This window comes from Anticarsia gemmatalis, chromosome 21 (assembly GCF_050436995.1).
Source record: "Anticarsia gemmatalis isolate Benzon Research Colony breed Stoneville strain chromosome 21, ilAntGemm2 primary, whole genome shotgun sequence".
In the NCBI taxonomy this organism is placed as follows: domain Eukaryota; kingdom Metazoa; phylum Arthropoda; class Insecta; order Lepidoptera; family Erebidae; genus Anticarsia; species Anticarsia gemmatalis.
The window spans coordinates 7,793,423-7,805,420 of NC_134765.1; the positions used below are offsets into that span (position 1 = coordinate 7,793,423).

Consider the following 11,998-nt stretch of genomic DNA (forward strand, 5'->3'; position numbering starts at 1 on the left):
CTGTTTGTTTCACTGCCTCCATTGGAGTATTTTGTTAGAATGTTGACGGATTTTTAAGGTTTCGTACAAATAAATGTGAAAACTATACCATCATTGATTTATGTTCTTTCGTTTTTTTTTCATATATTTTTCTTCAGCTACATCGAGTCAGTTTCGACTCGTTCATTGAAACTGACCGAATGGTAGACATTAGTCTCAAATCATCAAACATTGCAGTCTTTCTTCGTTAATGCAAATTTTTAAAATAACTTTTATATACGAAAAGTTCATCTAACAAGGGACCCTTTTCGACCAGCTTTACATACTCGTACATCATATTTACTGTAATTGGTCAATATAATATATTAAAAAAAAAACTATATTTCATGCTTTCAGTTTTTATTATTCTCTAATAAACTACTAGCTATGCGTCAACACTTATATTTAATGTAACCCGTCAAAACATCATGTTTCAATATCAGTGTATGCCAGTTTTATTGCAATAAAGTGAGTGTTATTGCAATATGTTTGATATGACGGGAACGTGGAACAATATCTTCAAGTAGTTTAACTTGCGAACAATCTTGTTTTATTAAGGCTTTTATTTATACGTGTTTTGTCTTCTTTTACGAAAATGTATTCTAAAATAAAATAAACAAAAATATTATTAAAAATGGATTTTTATAGAATTTTGTAAAGTTGATAACATGCTTCTACAATACTAATGCATCTATTATTTGATCCTAAGCGGTTCAAATACGGGACCAAACTAACGTTAGCTACTAAGCTACATACTTTAGTCTCGGTTTCAATGAACGAGTCGAATTACAAAAGTAATATTGTCAAAATAATCTCCGTAGTTGTCTGGAGTATTGAAGTTAAGCTCGTATTACCACGTATTGACGAGCAGGTAAAGCCGTTAGTCTTACGCTTGGCCTATGAGACAAAACAAGGTACAACAGATACCAGAGTATCCTGAAAGCATTTAGCCACATCAAACATCACCCATAGGTACCTATGTCTTGTCAACCTAGTTTATATAAAAATATAGACCCGTAATAGTTTCTTGTAGATTATACTATATACCCCCCCCCCCATAACAAACATCCGTATGTTTGCCCTTATGTTTATCCAGTATGTGCATTATAATGTCTCCTAGTGACGTCGAAAATCCAAACATTGTACCTAAACATGTTCCCATACAAACATTTAGCAACTAAACATCAGATAGCGGAACAACTACAATCTGGACGCGCGACAATCAGATAATAAGCAAACTTTACACCATTGAAACACCGACGATACAGAAAGTTAGGACATTGTACTCCCTTGAAATTGTTTACTGTTTTACTAAATGAAATGTAGTTTTAATTAAATTATTAATTAATCAATTTATGTAATATTTGGAAAGTGTTTTCGGTGCACTGATTAATGTGGCTGTCAGCATTATATCTATGTATGCGAGGGTCGTATAAGACGTCATGTAAAATACTGTTATTTCAACTATGTCCAGTGAGACTGGACAACGTCTATCTACAACATAGTTGGATGAAAGGTTAAACTGATGATGATGATGAAACGGGAGTGAGACAGAGAGAGAAAGAGAATGGTTTGTATGTTAGTAAATAAGAATTCATGTTCAAAATTCTTACTGCTATCTCAAAGTTGACTTTATTGTACTAACAGAAAATAAACATTTAAAAAAATATCTTCAGCAGATTATTTCCAAAAATAAGAAAACAGTTCTAATTCTATCAGATTATATGTATATAATATACGGTATTCAGTAGCCTTGTGCGATCTGGTGACAAAGCAATTAACTCAAGTGAACAGTGAACTCAATCAATCAGTTTACAAATTAACACCTCCCACTACTAGTATTAATTGAGAACAGTAATTATATCAATGCCGTCTTGAAATCGATTTGGTAAATAGCGAAACTATTGATGATGTCAAGGGACTGCTCAAATTTGAATATTATTTAAGACAAGGCGTACGGAAAGATATTTTTTTATATGCTTTCCTGTTTACTGAAGCTACTTTACATGCATACATAACAACACGACTGCTGAAACCGAAGCTGAGAGTAGAGGTGCATGAAACACACCTACGTTTCGCCATTAACAATGCCAGTTGCAAGTTATTCTGTAGAGACCTTAGGTTATCGAGTATATAGGACCTCACCTCATCTAACTCCGGGATATTATTGATAAAATACCAATATACATATATGTATTAAAAAAACTCGATGAGTACTTTGCCTGAATTGGAAATCGATCCAAGACCTCGTGATCAATAGCAAAATACACTAACACTGCCAAAACTATTGCCAATTTTAAGCATAGGTCTTAAAAAAATCTATTACTTCCAGATTATTAACCTCTCTTTCCCTCTCTCATTCTCAGATCTATAAGACTGGCCACGATTCTCAGAACTTTCTAGTATATACACTTCAAACAGCTTCCAAGAAATTCAGACTTAAACATCCAATAACAAACCATAACAAAGACTTCTGTACCTATATCCCTTTATATAGATTTTATGTCTACAACTACGTCATAAATAGCGAACTATTTCCCCAACAATCTTGTTGCCAAGTAATAAACCAGGTATTTGCTAAAGAATTTTATCAGATTAAATTTAATAAAGACTGCGATACCGTAATACCTGTAGATTCTTCGTAAATACTTCAATTTTCGCTTCACAGTTCATAGCATCGAGCGAATATCTCTTTTCTGTGGAGATTAATAAATGTAATCCTTTATGAAATGTTCTTATTTGAAAAATGTTCAGGATATTTTATTAGAAAAGTATTGGTGTGTAGGAATAGAAACATTATTAATTTGATTATTATGAGGGTTGATGGTCTTAATTCTGCCTTTTACCTTGAAGTAAGCCAACCTATACGTAGAAGTAAGTAGCATTGTTTTACTCGACGCGACGGAAGTCCAATTGCAGATCTATAGATATTAGTTATTATATATTATCAGCCTATTTTATTATCATATTAATTTAAAAATAAATCGTGAAACATACAACTCGTTTCTTATTCACTCACTCATCGTATGGTTAGTGGCCAACCTAGTGTCAAAGTTGTACAAGCCGCCCGAAGGCTTTTGACGTGGTTGAACGACTGTTATCTTAAAGACAACAACCGGGACCGACTTTTAACGTGTCCTCCGAAGCACGGAGACGCCCAGTTCAAATACCACTATGCGGTCACCCATCTATGGAATGACCGCGCCAAGGTTTGCTTAACCCACAGATCGTTTACCGAACGGTGAGCACAACTAGCTATGTCTTATTAATCGGCAAGATTAAAAGTACTAAATATAAGAATATTTGCAATCGTTTTTGAGACTATCGTAAGTATTATCATAAGCTCTATTAGCAAAAAGAGACTAACAAATTCATTCGAAGCCTATTCTAAAACAATTGCACTACTGAAGCTAGAATAGCGTTAACAAAAAGTACGACAAAGTACGTAACAAAACGATCAAAAGGAATTTCGAGAAGAATTCTCAAGTACCATGTCCTTTCATGTCCAAGCAATAACTCACTACGTCAATACCCTTGTTTTAGCATCAAGAGAACAAAAACTCCCACTGCCTTTTACAAGTTAGACCTTTTTTATCGGAAAGGTTTCAAACAAAACTGTTATAGCCGCCTTGCGGACACCTGTGACTTCAGAAAACCTACGTTTTCTAATATAAGACTATCTTCTTCCAGCGATTTTGTCCGCGCTAAAAGACTTTACGGAACAAAAAGTAGTTATACTGGTAAAAAAAATATCTGTGTACGAAATTTTATCAAAATACGTTAAGTAGTTTTGGCGTAATAGAAAAACAAACATCCAAACTTTTTATTTTATAACAGCACTAGATTCTGTCTGCGAATCCGTTAACGTGAAAACATTTCCTGGTATAAAAAGTATCATAATAATATATTTGTTCATCCAGGCTATAAACTATCTGTGTATTAAACTTCATCAAATTCAGTGTAGTAGTTTTAATGTATTTGAGTAACAAACATCCGTCCAAACTTTCGTATTTATAATATTAGTGTAATATGCAGATTATAAGATGTTACGTGAGAAGAAAAAATTGTAGGAATCTTCGAATATTTTGTATGTTGTTGGCAAGTTTGCATGAGCGGGTAGTGGGTATGAATAATAATGATGCTTAACGCTGTCCCACGTGGTTGCTTCAAGATTTCCTGTGACGTGCGAAATCTACATAAGGCTAGGTTCCACTCAGCAGTTTTTGTGAAATTATATTTTGATTAAGAAAAATATAGTGAACTGATTCGCTGTATTTATTGTAGCAGTTGACTAATGGGCCTTAAGTTCGAATACGAGGGGAGAGAAACTGTTTATTTATTAGTAATGATAGTGAAAGTGTGTGATAACGAAATATAATAAGATAACCTGTCTTAGAATCGATTCACGGAGTAGGGAAAATGTTGTCCAGTACTATTTCTGTTAGAAAGTCCCTGGAATTTCGTAAAATGTACATAATAACGAACATTGATCAACATTATAAGCTTATAACTCACTTTTGCGTTTGAGGCGCCCAAAGCCAGTTGCGCTCACCGGTCGGTAAACGATCTGTGGGTAAAGCAACCCTTGGCGCGGACATTCCATAGATGGGTGACCATATGGATGGGTGCACAGTGGTATTTGAGCTGGGCGTCTCCGTGCTTCGGAGGGCACGTAAAAAGTCGGTCCCGGTTGTTGTCTGCTTAGATAACAGTCGTTAAGCCATGTCAAAGGCCTTTCGGGCGGCTTGAACAACTTTGACACTAGGTTGACCACTAACCATGCGACAAACAAACAAACAAACTGTTGCGCAAACAACTGTATATAACAGCAAATCATGTTCAAAAAACTGAAAAGCAGACTACGCTTTTAAAAATATATTTTATATTCAAATAGCTTTCTAAACGATAGACTTCATATAACTGTCACCCAATATAACATAAGATCTCGTACGATAGCGAGAGCTTGTACTAACATTTTAAAAGCTCCTTGCAGCGACTCATCTTTGAAGCAACAAGTTGCGAAGCTGGATGTAGCGTGTTTGACAATGTTTAAGAACTGCTACATACATATTATCTACATTTTAAATTCATTGCAACGTTCAGAAATGCAAAATTATCTAGATAATTAAAAAGATTCACCGAATTGTATGTACGGGCATAACTGTTGAAAAACTAAACTTAATTGGATGATCCTTTTTTAAATATGTTTTTTACTGCCGAGACGATGTTTGTATGGGATGGATGGGGTCAAAATTCCCATGAGAATGGAAACAATATCCGGACGAAGTCGGGGCAGTCCGCTAGTTAAATGATTGAGGGGATAGTTTACTAAAATTAAATGAGTAATACTACAGTTCGGTTGCGCTGATATTGTTGGTATTTTTTTTTACGTAGAGTTGTAGGATTTTCTGTATATTATTATTTTTCTTATCTGCCTCATAGTTGAGCAAAAGTCTCCCTCAAAAATTTCTACTGGAATTTGTAATTTTTAAAGCTACTTATAATAAATAACATACTGTAGGATACTATAAACATACCGTTAATAAATTATCCATTTTGAAATTGAACGTAATTTATGATCTCGGGTCATGTATTAAAAAAACCTTTAGTCTAGTTTGTGGAGTACGCCATTTAATACGTATACTGTTAAATGGTTCGGCAAGAATTATTGTCGCTAAATAATTCTTGTCAAAATGCCGTAAAACAGTTTTACGAGCCGTTTCATTCAAATAACATATAACATAAAGCTTCTAGATTGATCTGACAAGTTAACAACAGCTATAAAATTAAATATAATTGCAAATAAATAGTTATCGTTATAAGTATCCATTAGGTTTTAGTTTTAATCAAGAACAATAGCTGAGTGGAATAATATCTCTCGTAGAGAATCTTAATATAAATTTTACATCGTCACTTCATATAATAGTGAAAGAAATTAATGTTATTTTGATAGGTATAAACTACCTTACAACTATGTTTTATAAAAAAGCAGCTGTTTTGAGCCAGAAAAGCGTAACGGGAACGGACGAAGCTATTTTCGCATTTATAATATTAAAACATCAACTCAAAATGTCAGAGGTTTTCCGAACAGCTGATTCTCTATAGTTGAAACTATCGACTATCAAAAGATTGACTGTTAAAGTACTGCAAAATACTTTCTACGGCGCCCGCAAGAGGCGCTGATCATATTTTTAGACATTTTTATTCGATAGCTAGCCGATTGTCGATAGTCGATAGTGGAACAGAATCGCGCCACAGATTACGACGGAGTTCAGTATGTATTATTGTACTCGATTCATATTGTAAGGGATTTATACAAAATTTCAAAGATATCATTCATCACTCCATCCAACCGCAATTTTCTTGAAGAACATCTGTTTCCTTTTGACTTCCCTAACAAGATTTTCCACCACCAGCCTACGATACTGCGGAGAAAACCGAATGAATTATAAATTTATTTATTCATCACTTCGCACACAAATTTCCCAATCGTCTGTAGCCTGACGTAAATCAGGGTGTGTGTGGACTGAATTATGTCGCATCAATGTGGCTTCTTGCTCCTCAATAATGTATGGTGGGGTCAAGAATGTGGAATAATTAAGGGCCGGAATCTGCTTTGGGCCGGAATTTCGACACGTTACGATGTGAATTTTTTTGAGAATTTGATTGGAACTTGAAATATTTGTAAGGGTTATATGGTGTCGTTTTGGCTAGTGTGACTTAGATAATTTTTGTCGTTTGAAAACCGTAGACTGTCTATACCATCAGCCTAGCCTTTTTTCCAAGTATGTTGGAGTCGGCTTCCAGTCTCACCGAACGTAAAATAAGATATCTCGTAGATTTTCTAGTTATCTGGAATTTTAACGTGTTGTTTTGTCTAGGTACTATACATAGTTCAATTTATAATTAAGTGCTTTGTAGCATAAAATATTTGAATTTTACAGAAGTGTTGCGGCGAGACATGAAGGCATGTGAGGTTGAGGAAGACGACGTCAAGGATAGGGCGAAGTGGAGGAAAGGTGTAAGGAAGGCTGACTCCACAACCATATGGGACGAATAGCCAGGAAGAGAGAAAGAGAGAGAGTGCCTCAATGTCAGTCTTACCCTCTGTTTTTCATTTAACTCGTACAAAAATACATAACATAATAATCTTAATTTACCTACTCTTTCCGTGGTCTAGCCGGACTAATTAATAGCTAAATACGTGATTAGCATTTCGTTTCTTTGTCTACGTACGACGCAAGTGAATAAAACATAAAGCTTATTCTAAAAACACATTCTATGTAGTTAGTTGTTAAAATACGAAATGTTTTGCAAAGGAATGCGCGAAGTTTAATTTGCGCAGTTTCCAAGACAGATGGTCGTGTAAGGCGATTCCGTAACAAAAAGACAGTTTAGATTCGAGACAGCAACTTTTTCAATCGAATCGCTCTTTCCTATTTCTTTAGAACGGGCTATATTGGTTTTACAAACTCGCTAACGAGTTCCTATAGATGCATTTATATAAATGTAATGGTGTAAAATTGTGTGAAAAATCGCAGCTTTGTATTGTTTTTGCCCGAAGTTACTTCTGATAGTTTCGTGAAAAAAAAATCATGTCTGTTTGAAAATATGTTGTTTCACAATTAGTAAATTACTACACATTTTAGTTCTAGATCGACTAACGATTAAAATTACTACAAAAGCATCTCTTTTATACACTCTGCCGCCCACACTGCAATATAAGTCAAAGGAGCAGCTCTAACGAAAAATATTCATTTAAAACTGCTTCTTTTGTCAGTACCGTTCAGGTTTATCGCAGATAGCGAAGTTCCTCAAACCACAATTGGACAGTGAACGAAACAAACGTACGTACCGTTTCCAACTGAATTTCATTCTCTTAAATTTTTCATCGCGACTACCTACAGCTGTCCGTGATTTATTCAAAAGTTTAGTGCAACTACCTCCAAAAATCCAGGTTGCAAGTTTCTAGACAAGACATGTTCTAAAAGTCTATTCCTAGATCTTTAGTCCCGTCTGAAAATAGTCTAGCCGGTACTGAAACTAGGTTCAATCGGGTGGTAAATCGATGCTCTAAGCTTACGTCCGTACCAACTTCGTTTACACTGTGACATACAGCCCAAATAGTTTTAGTAAACCGCTAATAGAATTTATATAAAGTAATCTAAATGATGTAGATAAGGAGTGCAGCTGTTGGAACGGCAGATCGTTGTTGTCATTGTGTCTTCGACACCGGCACTCTGAGCTCAAGTCTTTATTTATTGTATAAGCTTCTGCGTTGCGGTTACTTGCTATTGTTATACAGAGAGTAACATTGCGCATAATATGTGTAAAATACAAGGAAAGTCAATAATTCTTCTTAACTTCTTAAAAATAATAAATTATAAATGATGATAGACAAAAACTTTTAGTGTATTATTAACTAATAGTATTTTTATTGAAACTTATAGTGAAGGATATATGCAAGTATGTGTAGTCTAACGATAAAATAAATAGTCAGTCAGGTTAGCTCATTAACTATTGTCTTCTATAATTATTTGAATTGCTCGCGAACCACAACAGCCATGTGTATTATTTTAGTCAAAGGCTGGCAAATTAACGCGTGCTCAGCAATTTAAATGAAGGTGTTAGATTAAAAGCAAGCATGTGAAAACTTAAGAAACGTGATTCTTTTAAAATTGGTTTTAGCTGTGTTATTTTAAAACACAAGTTTAAGAGAGTAATGCAGTAAAGTAACGTACTGTTTACGTACAAAAATACATATTTAATATCACGCCTGTTAAACCCAAAGATTTCAGCAGAGGTGTATGAAATACACCTACATTTTGCCTTTAACAAAGATAGTCCCAAGTAATAGGAGGCGAGCCTATTTCCATATCGCGGGCACTTTTCCAATTTTCGAGCTGAGGAATATTGTAATATACATTAAAAAATACCAAAAGCACTTTGCCTGTCGCGGGAATTGAAGCTGAGACCTCATAATCAGCAGTCTGTTACACCACCTGCTATGCCACGGAGGCAGTTAATCAGTCCGTAACATAACTATTAACAAATTACCCCGTACTGTTACACTGCTAGGCAAGGGTTAACAACAATAGATTTAAGAGCTTTTAATTCTCCATGTTATTTGTCATCCCGTTAAAATGGCTGGCTAAACAGCCATTCATCTTGATGATGAATCAGTTTCGATTTATAAAAAAATGGACAGGATGTTAGATTAAACCCCGGCTTTACATAGGCTACTATTTTTAACAAACGTGGGTGGAGCAATATACATGACGTAAGTAGTATAGTTCCTTTGTACTTTGCTCGTTGGTCTCAATACACCCAGGTGGGCGTTGCAGCTGTGGCGTAACTTGAATATCGTCCCACACGTGTTTAACGTTAAGCAGTTTATTGATAAACAAACGACAGATTAAGTTTGGACACAAATGCAGAATGTCGTAATACCTACTGCTTGGTCAAAATTGTATTTACTGTAGCACGATTCTCAATTATTCGAACCATCGAGAATCGAGAGTTTGACATTTAGAATCTATTGCCAAAATAGTTTCTACGACGCACACTAGAGGCGCTGCTCAGATTTTCATACAAAATTTATCGATGACAGTCGCGTCGGTTGTCTTTAGTCGACAGTAATAGAGAATCAAGATCCCAAGTCCCCGTAGTGCAATTGTTAAGGTGGTGGCCGAGCATCAGAGCGTCAGGAGGTAACGGGCCGATTGGTAATCGATTTAGACATAACACAAATATTTGTGTAATGCACAAATATGTAGTTTTATTCGATACAATCAACCGAACCGTCTAGTTGCGCTTCGCGTACGTTGCTTTTTTGTAAAAAAAATTGTACATGGTCGAAGGAAATGCGTGTTTAATCTTAATCGAATTTGAAACATCTTTATTCATCAACGACAACCATAATATAGTACACCTAGAGTGTTTTGCTTTTCTTGATAAAGTGTACTTTGGTCAATAGTGTATAGATTTTTCATTTTGGATTCTTTATAATAATTGACATTTCTCGGCAATCTATATAATTTAATTGTTAATAGGTTTCCTTAAACATCCTGTTAGTAAACTGACTAAATTAATTGTTATTTACGTTCAAAGCGGTACATAAATCTGCAAGCCTAAACGACTTTATAGGCCTTTGTGTCTACCGGTCAGTGACCTTTGGCAAAAAATAAAATAAAACAGCGAATATGACATTACTTTTTTAGTACAAAAACCTTTTATGTTTTAATAGCCAAAACATAAATTTGATGAAAACGACTGCATTGCGCTATGGAATTTTAAACCACGTATAGTTATATTTTTCCGGAATTAACGAAGCTTTGGTGGGACATTTTGATTGAAAACAATGAATTGAAAATAATAATTACTTATCATAAAAATTCATACGAAAACTTAGCTAATAATTGAGTGAGAAACATACAAAATAACTTTTTGCAATTTTACTATTAAGGAATCTTATTTTAATCAAAACATGGTACCGTAAACTCCCTATTTGATCATAATTTTTAAGCGTATTTGATGCAAAACCGAACCATTAAACTCCACCAATAATTGTCCTTGGGCGACTACAAACGTGCGTTCTACACTCTCGCCCACACTTACAAATCTCCATTACGCATAGTCCTATGATTCTTTTGATTATGATCTCTCACGTTTTTAATGTCTTTGAAAGAAGAATTTTCAATTTGAAAGAGCCACAAGAGTTTCACAATCTTACTACCCGGCAGTCAACCAAAGCAAACAAAAAACGAATCAGGAATAACTCTCAAACATTTTTCTTTTAGATAACCCGAACCCGAAACCCACGCATCACGTCAATCATGCAAAAAACCCGTCCGATATAAGTTTAATATAGACACGTCGAATGGACGGGGTTATGCCGTAATGCTTGGGCCATGCAGGCCGGACACGTGGGCTCGTAACGACCGCGCTCGTACGTGTTCGTCCTACGTGGGACGGTGTTATGCGAGAATGCTTTTTGTATTTTTGTTCTTGTATTTTTGGATTTAGGTTAATTTGACTTTGGTTACACGTGTTACAATATTTTATAAAAAAGCTACGTTATGTCAGCATAAAATTAAAGTGATTTATATAATTGTTACTTAGTGATGTTGGTTCGATCATTCCAAAATAGTACTAAATAAAATATCAGATATTTTATTTAGTACAGCAAGAGAGTAAACGGTCAAGAAAAAACAAATATGGAGGAAACATATATTATACCTAACTAGTACAAAAGAGCATTACTAGTACTAAAACCTATGTAACCAGACAATAAAAAACACTTTAAATGGAGTTAAAAGTTTTCAAAAATAACCCGATCACTAAAGTCTTTGGCGACGAAGGTTTTGTTCGGGCAAAGTGTTCTAAATCCATCCAGAACTTAATGAGTCCCTGACAAATGAAAGACAGCTTAGTTTCTGCTACAAAATACTTGCATGGTTAAATATTTCTGATTGTGATACACATTAACAAAGTTTCCACGTTTATACTCGACCTACACCATCAGAATGCTAACCATTGCAGGTTTTATTTAATATTTTGGCCCTCTATTGCAACAAAAACGTTAGTGGAATAAAAATTACATTGCCGCAGTATTTGTCGTTAGTTAGGTACAAAATACAACTGAAGAGTCGAGTTTGGCGAGCAAATCTGTCGGGGGTGTAACTCAGTGGTAGAGTGTCTGCTTCGCATGCTGAAAGTCCTGGGTTCAAATCCCAGCACCTCCATATTTTTGAGAAACTCTAAACAAAGATATTTTAATACCCTATACAAAATGTCGATACAGCTTGTGTGCGAGGTTATAGCAAAGATTGTTTTCATCCAGACAGTAGCTTTTTTTTAACAAAGGCATACTTGGATTTACTGAAAAATAAAGACCATGCTGACTGGACATTAAAATAAATTGTTACATATTAGACAGCATTATAATCAGTTATTTCATTCAATATTTAAGAAGAAAAAA

General features: G+C 34.9%; 1 non-coding gene across 1 annotated transcript; it reads left to right on the plus strand.

Moving 5' to 3' along the window:
• Window positions 1-11,690: 11,690 nt before the first annotated feature.
• On the plus strand, window positions 11,691-11,762 carry TRNAA-CGC (transfer RNA alanine (anticodon CGC)). The gene has a single exon. It is a non-coding gene; the product is annotated as a tRNA-Ala (tRNA).
• Window positions 11,763-11,998: the final 236 nt, after the last annotated feature.